This window comes from Nothobranchius furzeri, chromosome 14 (assembly GCF_043380555.1).
Source record: "Nothobranchius furzeri strain GRZ-AD chromosome 14, NfurGRZ-RIMD1, whole genome shotgun sequence".
NCBI lineage: Eukaryota > Metazoa > Chordata > Actinopteri > Cyprinodontiformes > Nothobranchiidae > Nothobranchius > Nothobranchius furzeri.
The window spans coordinates 58213579-58224580 of NC_091754.1; positions in this window are offsets into that span (position 1 = coordinate 58213579).

The following is an 11002-nucleotide window of genomic DNA, read 5'->3' on the forward strand; positions in this document are numbered from 1 at the left end:
ATTTAGCCTGAAAAAAAAAATAGAAGCACGTTGTTGTTGGTTATAAAGTCAGATAAAATACAAAAGAAACTGTCCTATATAGGCGCTTTATAACATTCATAGTGTGTTGTCGTTATTATAACGTAAAAATCAGTCACATATGATGTGAAGAGAGCCTGAAATGCGACCTCCTGCACAGAATTCCTCACGGAACCGGTGTCGGTACAAGATCTGCTCGGGTGCAAAATTGGCTCGGGGTCCTTCGACTGCCGATGACGTCAAAGTACGGCAAACCCACTCAGACAAAATACACTACACATCTATACTGTTGGAAAGAGTTTAGCAGTTTCGTTATTAAAATAATCTTTCTTAAGACGTAAGTTTGTGTTTATAATGGTATTTCTAAAATAAAACACTATTTTATTCATAATGTTGAACTCCTCTTTGAGCACATCCCTTGAAGAATCATAGGTATTAGCAACACCTGTGAAATTGAATTTGCAGGAAAGAAGTGTGTCCCGTGTTTTGAAGTATTTTGTGTTTAGAGTTTTTGATGCCTGTCCATGCGTAGTTCAGTTACGCTCATAGCTGCTAGCCAAAACTCTGGAGTTAAAAGTTTTCTGGCTTTACTAAAATACCTGTCTGTACTTATTTGATTGATGGTAGTTTTACTTTCTATTAGACTCCAAATGTAATCATTTGGCACGTTTCTAATTCATAATTTGTAATAAAGTAATCAGCGATATTAGCATTAGCATTTCTATGGGTTTTTCCATGTATATTAGCATTGCGCTAACCACTTGCTGCCAAATTGCAGCCTTTGCGATTAGAAAATCTCCTTTTGTCACATCGCAATTTAATTGCACATGCAGTTAATCGTTCAGCCCTAATATACATGCAGCTCTATGCTAAAAGTGTATTTTCAAAGAGGTAATGATGGATTTCTTTGTAAAAGTTGTCCATCTTTCCAACAGAAAGATTCGCCTGGATCAACGTAACGTGATAACAACGTAACGTGATTACGTAATTCCGTAAGGTTCATGTTCAGCCAATCAACTACTTAGACGTCATCGGCAGTCGACGGACCCGAGCCAATTTTGCACCCGAGCAGATCTTGTACCGACACCGGGTCACAAGCTGGATTTCACGCTGTAATGCTGTCTGTCAACTAGTGCTGCTTCAGTTAGAGCCACTGTTGCAGAAAAAACGACTGAATAGCTAAAGGAAGTGAACCACGTCTCTCAAACTTTGCATTTATGTAGGAAATTGTCTTTAGAAGATGTTAAAACTTTTATTTAGCTTACTCACCTCAGACTGGAGCCCGCCTTGGTGGGGGAGCAGAGTCGGTGGGCAGCATCTAAATCGCGGAAGAGCCACGGTGGGCAAAGCCTCCCTCTTCAAACGGAGACGTGCAGAATCGCGGGTAAACTGCTGGTTGCAAACTACAGCACCAGGCGGGAGCTGACTGTTTTCCAGACACCGATTGCGCGCAACCACTGGCTCCTAAGTCCAGCAGAAAGGAGTACAACTCCACAGAGCCACCGCAACCATATTACACTACACCTTCTCACCATACTAACAAGATATGGAGCACTAAACCTGACCTATTTTCCTAATTACACTAACAGCCAAACACTAACTATACTACAATATCCAACAGCCAAGCTAACACTAAATAAGTATGTATAACACCAAAAGCTATGCTAAAGATTAGGATATGCTAATGCTATATGCTAATGCTGAACTACCGCTAACCTCCTACACTCGCTTGCAAGTCCAACTTCCAACTCGCCACAAGGCGTGGCCGAGACGCTCGATGCTTTTAAAACTTTGACACAGAGCTGCTACGTAGTACTCTACTGGTTTACGTAGTATCTTACTCTTTAGCCTTTGGCTAAAATTTATTCAAAATGACTCAAATTCTATGTTTTAAGCTGAAGGTGGCGCTATACTGTGGTATTTAGGCAGAATTTTTAACTTTTAAAGAAAATGCACCAAAATGCTAAAATAATGAATACACACATTTAAAACACTATTAGACACACATTTATACAGCTCATCAGCAAAAAAAAAAAGTTAATTTAGACGTTACTTGCTCTTTAAGAAAACCGTTAAATTGCATTGTTTATGTGCTACCTGGGCACTCTAAATATTTATTTAAAATTAAATCAAAGGAAATTGTAATGGTATCGAATGCTTATTAATTACTATTTAAAAAATGAAAGTGATGGGGAAAAAGGTCGATCATTTTTTTAACCCTGTCTGTTTATATATGTATATATATATGTGTGTGTGTGTGTATATATATATATATATATATATATATATATATATATATATATATATATATATATATATATACATGTGATATATATATATATATATACACACACACACACATATATATATATATGTATATATATATATATATGTGTGTGTGTGTATATATATATATATATATATATATATATATATATATATATATATATATATATATATATCATATATATATACATATATACATGTGATATATATACACACATATATATATGTACATATATATATATATATATATATATATATATATATATATATATATATATATATATATATGTATCGCTGCTGTAAACAGGAAGTAGCACGCAGCTTCCTTTTATTTGCCAAACTCTATGAAGTTAGCTAGTAACGGACAAATGCACCATAGTGTGACGATAACGGAGTTACTGTATTTAAAAACTAACGCATATGAGTATTAGTTACTGACAAATGTGACAGAGTAACAGTAACGCGTTATTAGTAACACGTTACTGCACAACACTGCTTCTCAGAAAGATCAATGTTGAAAAGCCTTTGTTTTAGAATACAAAAAATAATTTTAGGCCAATCTCTATGCTCCCTTTCCTCTCCAATGTGTTGGACAAGGTTTTTTTTATTCAATTGACTGCTTTCCTTGATGGTAACCCTATTTTTTAGGTATTCCAAGCCGGTTTTAAGTCCCGTCACTGTACTGAGAAGGCACTGATAAAGGTTTTTAATGACATCTTGTTGGCTACGGATTTTGGTGAAACTGTATTTTTATTGCTGTTGGTCAAATGTAAGAAGTGTTCCAATGTTCATGCTCTATCGAGGCGTCTGTTATCTGTTTGTTAGCCGTTTAGCTAGCTGAGCAAGGATACGCGGGAGGTGTCTTGTAGCCTAGCCTTGGTCAAAATTTCCCAGAATACACTGCGGTATTTTCAAAAGGATGGCTGATCAGAAGTGGGCAGCTGCTTCATGGGCAAATTTCAAGTTTAAATGTAAGTCAACTAATCGTAGCTATCGGGCTGATATCTGAAATGTTTTTTTATATCCAAAAAAGTTATCTATGGTTGGTTAGTTGCTTAGTAGTTGCAGCTTTGGTGGCTAGCAGGTAGTAACTCGCTTATATGTTTAACCAATTTATACACAATTTAAAAAGTAAAAGACTCATTATTTGTTAATATTGAAACTTATACGTGTAAGATAAGTCGTCTCTTGTGTCACGTGACGTTACGTGACCGCCGCAGTCATGTGATGCAAGTCTGTCCTCTTCATGGTTGTGCCCGGCCAACAGGCGCTCACCAGTGTGCTCCTCCTCAAGGCCTGGCTCCAGAGGGGGCCCCAGTGACCCATGTCTGGGAGAGGGACGACTGTTTCCATATATATCTTTCTTCGTAAGAGGTCTGTGGGCTGCTCTTTGTCTGCTCCCTCACCTAGGACCTGCTTGCCATGGGTGACTACCAGAGGCAGAAAACCTCAGACAACTTAGCTCCTAGGATCAACGGGACACTCAACCCCCCCCCCCCAACATGGTAAGGTGATAACCGGGTGGAGCTCCACAAGCCGGCAGCCGCACAGCAGACAGAAGCCGTGGCGATCAGAGATGCGCCGAGCTGTGGGGAGGGGAGAACCGGGTGGAAAACAGAGGTCTCCTGAGAGCTCCACAAGCCGATAGTCGGAACCCAGCTCCACCAACATGTTATATTTCAACCCAACTGCAGCATTATGTTAAATGCACTGGGTCTTACCCTATTACATTTAAATGTCATGGTTAAACAGTACATGTTAAAATCTAAGCTCAGCTAGGCAGTGACCTAAAATACATAAATATAATTTTACTTACTGAAAAAAATGAAGTGGAGACTCCTTGGACGCTCTATTAGTGCAATTAATGCCACAGCAAGTCATTTTGTCCAACATTTGCACAAATAATATCCAAAAAGATCACACAAACGGCACAACTAATGGTCTAAGAGACTGAAACTGATGGAACAGTTTTCAGGTGAGGCTGAGGCTCAGACTGAGGCCTTTACTCGGAGCTAGCTCTGTGGTCACGTGGGTCTGATGCTCATAGTTATTCAGAATTTTAGGCTTTTAATACACTTAAACAGAAGAGTGGAAAAAAAATTCACCCCCCTCAGAGTTGTCATGAGTGTAAACTATATCATTTAAACAAAAAACATGTTTTGGTACCAGGCTGTAAACAGGTTTATTTCTGCTGTGAAATTGGTATTTTTAACATGGGAGTCAATGAGGATTTGCTCGCTTCTGACACCAGCCCCTAGTGGATGAGAGTGGAAATGCAATTTCTTTGACTTCCGCATTGGCCTCAATTTCTGTCCCGCATTGTGGGGGCTTGGTGACAACCCATTTCTACAGAATAAAAAATATAAATTTGTGAGTGTTTCTTTTAGAACATTCATACATGTGTTGGTGAATGTATTACTGATCAAAATACACATGTGAGATTTCCTAGTAGTCACATAAGAGCCTGGTTTACATTTGCTAATGAGAAAACCAATCAGAACACACGAGCTGCAGCTGTGAAACCTGCAGGGTGAGGGCTTTTAAACCTCACTGTTGGTGTGCTTTTCATTTTCAAGCCAGAATCATGGGAGATCTTTGGATTTTGCTTGTTTGTGTGGTGACTGTGTGGCTCAACAAAGGTATCTCTTCATACTTTGTGTTGATCGATTAGAGTGGAGTGATGAGAAATGGAGTGCAATTAAATGCAGAGCGGTGATCTTTAAGCAGTGTTTTGTCTTGAAGTTGTTCCTGTTTTGTTGAACTTGGCATTCATAAACTGAGACACATTAAATGTTTTTATTTTAGGATGTTGTTTACCAGTTGAGGAACCAAATGATAGAGCTGAGCAACATGAAAAGCAGGATGGTAAGATTTGAGTTCCCTTTAGAACCTGTGTTTCCCATCCCTGGTCCTCAAGGCACACTGTCCTGCATGTTTTCCATGTTGCTCTTTGAAATATCAGTGTGTACCTGCTGCCATGCACACTTGAATTAAATTAGTTCTTAATAGACCTCTGCAGCACCTGATCTGTGCTGAAATGGAGACCTTCAGGTCAGTGTGTCCTGAAGACCAGGGTTTGGGTAAACTACTGACTTGAGCAACTAATATTTAAAGGATCTTGTTTTTACAGCTTTGTCACCAAATGAACTTGAAGATTTCTTTGTTCTGCATTCAGTGGATTCCCCTCCAAGGCCACATTTAAACAAAGGTAAGCAGACTTCCAACATTGTAGGGAGCTGTAATCTTCAGTAAGTGTTTAAGGATGTAGGAAGCCTAATGATGCCTATGTTATTGTAAGTACACTTGTCTAGAATGGAGCTGGTGAATAATGGCCTAGGAATGTTCAGCAACGATGGCGGCAGCGGCGACGATGGCAACGTCTTTGAATCAGGTGATGACGCACCCGGCGCCGACGATGGTGTCACCCGGGAACGACGATGGCGGATAGGCGTCTAGCAGCAACTCCCCCAGCTATGACTGCAGCTTTTTGTTAAATAAAATCTTACTGCTTACGTTTGTGTGTTCATACTTTAACCTGATTTTTGGTGCAAGTTTACCTTACCAAAACTTTAAATTCTGGGTTCAAAACATCCACCATGTAGGAAGTAGAGGAAAGTTGGTATTCATTAGACTAAGGCCCTGTACACACGAAGCCGGGGATCTGCCAAAACGTAGATATTTTTCTACGTCCATGCTTTCGTTCTTTTTTTAAACACAGAAACAGTTTTGTTTACCTGTTTGTAGCTACGGTTTCGCCGACAGCTGCCGGCTTCTTCAGGCTGACGCTGATGGTCTATCAGCGTCAGCCTGAAGAAGCCGGCAGCTGTCGGCGAAACCGTAGCTACAAACAGGTAAACAAAACTGTTTCTGTGTTTAAAAAAAGAACGAAAGCATGGATTTACAAAGACACAGCAAGAACACACCTAAGATATTTTTCTACGTTTTGGCCTGTCATCCACACAAACGGATCTTAAACTCCGGCCAAAGTGAAGATCTGCGTTTTCTCCGTTTTGGGTGTCTGCGTGTGGACAGACAACCGGAGTTTTAAGGTCCGCAACGTCACTTTACACGACAAAATAATGCTGACATCACGTGTGCGACCTGTGTTTACACTAGCCGGCATCATGGATGCCCTCAGAGCTGCGCTCTTTCACTACCCGATCCATCAATTGTCCAAGCGCTTTTTGCTTTGTTTTTGCAAGCACAATTACTGCTCGGTGCGGAAGACCACAGACGAAGGACAAGGTTAACAAAGGGGGAAGTACTGCCGCCTACAGGTCTGGCATGTCCTTAACAACGTATTTATCCGGGTACGTGTGGACAGTTTGTTTTAAAAACACGATGGTGTGGATATTCGTTTTTAAAACCCCCGGCTACTTCTGTTACCAGGTCGATAACAAAAGCTCGACTTGATACCATTAAAGCTGACACATTGGGTCCAATCTGAGAGATATACAGGTGCTGGCCAGTAAATTAGAATATCATCAAAAGGTTGAAAATATTTCAGTAATTCCATTCAAAACGTGAAACTTGTACATTATATTCATGCAATGCACACAGACCAATGTATTTCCAATGTTCATTACATTTAAATTTGATATTCATAAGTGACAACTAATGAAAACTCCAAATTTGGTATCTCAAAAAATTAGAATATTCTGAAAAGGCTGAATATAGAAGACACCTGCTGCCACTCTAATCAGCTGATTTACTCAAAACACCTGCAAAGGCCTTTAAAAGGTCCCTCAGTCTTGTTTTGAAGGCACCACAATCATGGGGAAGACTTCTGACTTAACAGCTGTCCAAAAGACAATCATTGACACCTTGCACAAGGAGGGCAAGACACAAGGTGATTGCTAAAGAAGCTGGCTGTTCGCAGAGCTCTGTGTCCAAGCACATTAACAGACAGGCGAAGGGACGGAAAAAATGTGGTAGAAAAAAGTGTACAAGCTCTAGGGATAACCGCACCCTGCAGAGAATTGTGACGACAAACCCATTCAAAAATGTGGGGGAGATCCACAAAGAGTGGACTGCAGCTGGAGTCAGCGCTTCAAGAACCACCACGAGGAGACTCATGAAAGACATGGGATTCAGGTGTCGCATTCCGTGTGTCAAGCCACTCTTGAACAAGAAACAGCGCAAGAAGCGTCTCGCCTGGGCCAAGGACAAAAAGGACTGGACTGATGCTGAGTGGTCCAAAGTTATGTTTTCTGATGAAAGCAAGTTCTGCATTTCCTTTGGAAATCAAGGACCCAGAGTCTGGAGGAAGAGCGGAGAAGCACAGAATCCACGTTGCATGAGGTCCAGTGTAAAGTTTCCACCGTCAGTGATGGTGTGGGGTGCCATGTCATCTGCCGGTGTTGGCCCACTCTGTTTCCTGAGGTCCAGGGTCAATGCAGCCGTCTACCAGGAAGTTTTAGAGCACTTCATGCTTCCTGCTGCTGACCAACTTTATGGGGATGCAGACTTCACCTTTCAACAGGACTTGGCACCTGCACACAGTGCCAAAACCACCAGCACCTGGTTCAAGGACCATGGTATCCCTGTCCTTGATTGGCCAGCAAACTCGCCTGACCTTAACCCCATAGAAAATCTATGGGGTATTGTGAAGCGGAGGATGCAATACGCTAGACCCAACAATGCAGAGGAGCTGAAGACGACTATCAGAGCAACCTGGGCTCTCATAACACCTGAGCAGTGCCACAGACTGATCGAGTCCATGCCACGCCGCATTACTGCAGTTATTGAGGCAAAAGGAGCCCCGACTAAGTATTGAGTGCTATACATGCACATTCTTTTCATGTTCATTCTTTTCAGTTGGCCAACATTAGAGAAACAAACATTTTTTCATCGGCCTTTAGAATATTCTAATTTTCTGAGATACCAGATTTGATGTTTTCATTGGTTGTCACCTATAAATATCAAAATTAAACGTAATAAACATCGGAAATACATTGGTCTGTGTGCATTGCATGAATATAATGTACAAGTTTCATGTTTTGAATGGAATTACTGAAATATTTTCAACCTTTTGATGATATTCTAATTTACTGGCCAGCACCTGTATTTCAAACCAACCAACTGCCTTCTCAGCAGTGTTGTGCTAGTTACTGAAAAAAGTAAGTAGTTACAGTTACTAATTAATTCAAAAATTAACTTAGTTACTTTACTGACTACTCACATCAAAAAGAAATGAGTTAAAAGTAACTTTTTAGTTACTTATTTAAAATATATTCTTAAAAATGCTGTACAAAATGTAATCTTGAGATTTAAAGAGCAAGCCACCCCCCAAATCAACATTTTTTGCTGATAAATTATATAAGAGTGTCTATTCGTGCAGTAGACATGTGTAGTCAATAATTTGGCACTTTAGAACATATTAGTTAAGATTAAAATTTTCTGCCTAAAACTGTTATTGTTGCGCCCTCTTCAGGTAAAAACTCTGCACTGCATTTGAATTTAAACCTGACATCGTCAATTGTAAGAGGTACCCTAAGGCTTAGCTGGTACCATATGATGTCACAAATTTGTTGTGAGCCTATATGCGTGTGTATTTGTTAGTGGCTCTGCCCTCTCGTCTGCCAAGCAACAGCATTTGTTGCATTTTTCAAACACGAAGTGGGACTGGAGTAGGGTTGGGTACCGAATTCGGTACTTTTTAAGGTACCGACCGACTTCCACAGTACCGACCGAGCACCGATTCACTTCATTTGAAACGGTGCCTCGTTTTGGTACCCGTCCTTCACATCGAGCACTTGCCTAGACAGCTGCGCAAGAGCGTTATGTCGTCGGTCGCTGCGAGCGAGTTGTAAACAGAGCAGCATGGTAGAAAGAACAAACGCTAAAGCTTGGGTCCACTTCACTAAATGTGATGGGTAACTGGGTGATGATGAAACCAGCGACAACGATCTAAGTGAGACATCCTCATCTTAATCTGCTCTGGTAGGTAACGTTAGTTTGATTTGTTAACTTCCGTTTCACTAATGGTGCGTTCGCTTTCTCCTCGGAACTCCGAAATTCCGACTAGAAGAACATGAACGCGCTCTAAAGTTTGGCTTCACTTTACTAAATGCAACGGGTGATTGGGTGAAGATGAAACCAGTGACAACGATTTAAGTGTGAGGCATCATCGTTTTAATCTATTCCAGCAGCTAAATAAACAGTTTAAGATAACGTTAGCTTTATATGTTAGCTTCATATGCCACCATTGTTATCATCTAATGGTGCGTTCACTTTCTCCTCGGAAATTCTAACTTCCCAGTAGGAAAAATCAATTGAAAAAGGACGGTAAAAGGAATGAAGATACACAGTAAATTTAGTTCACAGTAAAGATGTTTGCTTCAGTTTAATTATCAACTTATAAAACTGCAAGGACGATGTTAAAATACAAACAGTTGAATGTTATTTATCGTGATATTTATCAAATATGGTTATATATTGAGAAAAATATATATTTAATTAAAAAAGAGAATTAAAATATTAAACACTCAAAAGTATCGAAAATTGGTACCGTTAAGTACCGGTATCGATTCCTAGGTACCGGGAATTAGTACTGGATCGATTCAAATGTGAAAGGTACCCATCCCTAGACTGGAGTAGGGGGTGACTTGCTCTTTAAGAGTTAAGAAGCTGGACTTCAAGAAAAAAGCACAGTTGCTTTAATTTTAAATTTCAAGATCTTCATGTCCTAGGTGACTGAGAATTTACATTAACGTACAAAATATAATTCAAACTCAAACACAATGTAATTTAATCAAGTCAGGCCAGTGAATGATTTCAAATATAAATAAATAAAAAAAATAACACCTGGTAAAAAATTAAATCTATGAGCAATGCTCAACTTCAATGCCAGTAACTTAAAGTAGGCTGGATGTATTTGGTAAAGTGCAAATAATAAAGTGGTTTCAGGACCATACAACTGCCGAAGTGTACTATTTCCATAGAACATTCTTGAAAAATATTTCAAACCTTTTCTGAGCAACACCATGCATTCATATGAAATAAGTGTTCTGAAATTTAACAAATGTCACAGTGACTACTTAACTAACACGTAAGTGTTACACAAGTTTGTTTGTTTTTTATTTTTTATTTTGCAGTAAATGCAGACCTTGAAAAGAAATGACTTAAGTTTGACCTTATTTGAAAGTTAAACTCATTCTAATTTTCTTAAAGAACATGTATGTCCACTAATGCAAGCATCTGGCTGTATGCCATACATGCTACTTGAAAAATGTACAGGTCTCATACAAAATGGAATGAAGACACTTTGAGAACATATCAGTAGGTGAACAAAATGGAAATATCCCTCAATGTCTCTTTGAAGATCGGAATTGTCCTAATATCTGAACACTCACAGATATTTAGCCACTTGAGGAAAATGAACTTTCCAATTGAACAAATATTAAACTGTGAAAAACCATAAGGAAATTATGTGAGAGTTGCGTGCCAGCAACTTGTTTAAACTAAACTGTATTATTTCAAGTGCAAAAATTAAACTGGTTTCAACATGAAGTAACCGTTGTATATGATCTCTGTTATAAAATATCCAAAGATTCAAATGAATGTTTGAGTTTAGGTTTACAGGGGCGTGTCCAGGGAGTGGCCCGGGGTAGCACATGCCACCCTTGGAATCTGATTGGCCACCCCAGGTGTCACCACACAGAATTCCCTTTAAATAGGATTTTCATAGTCCACAAAA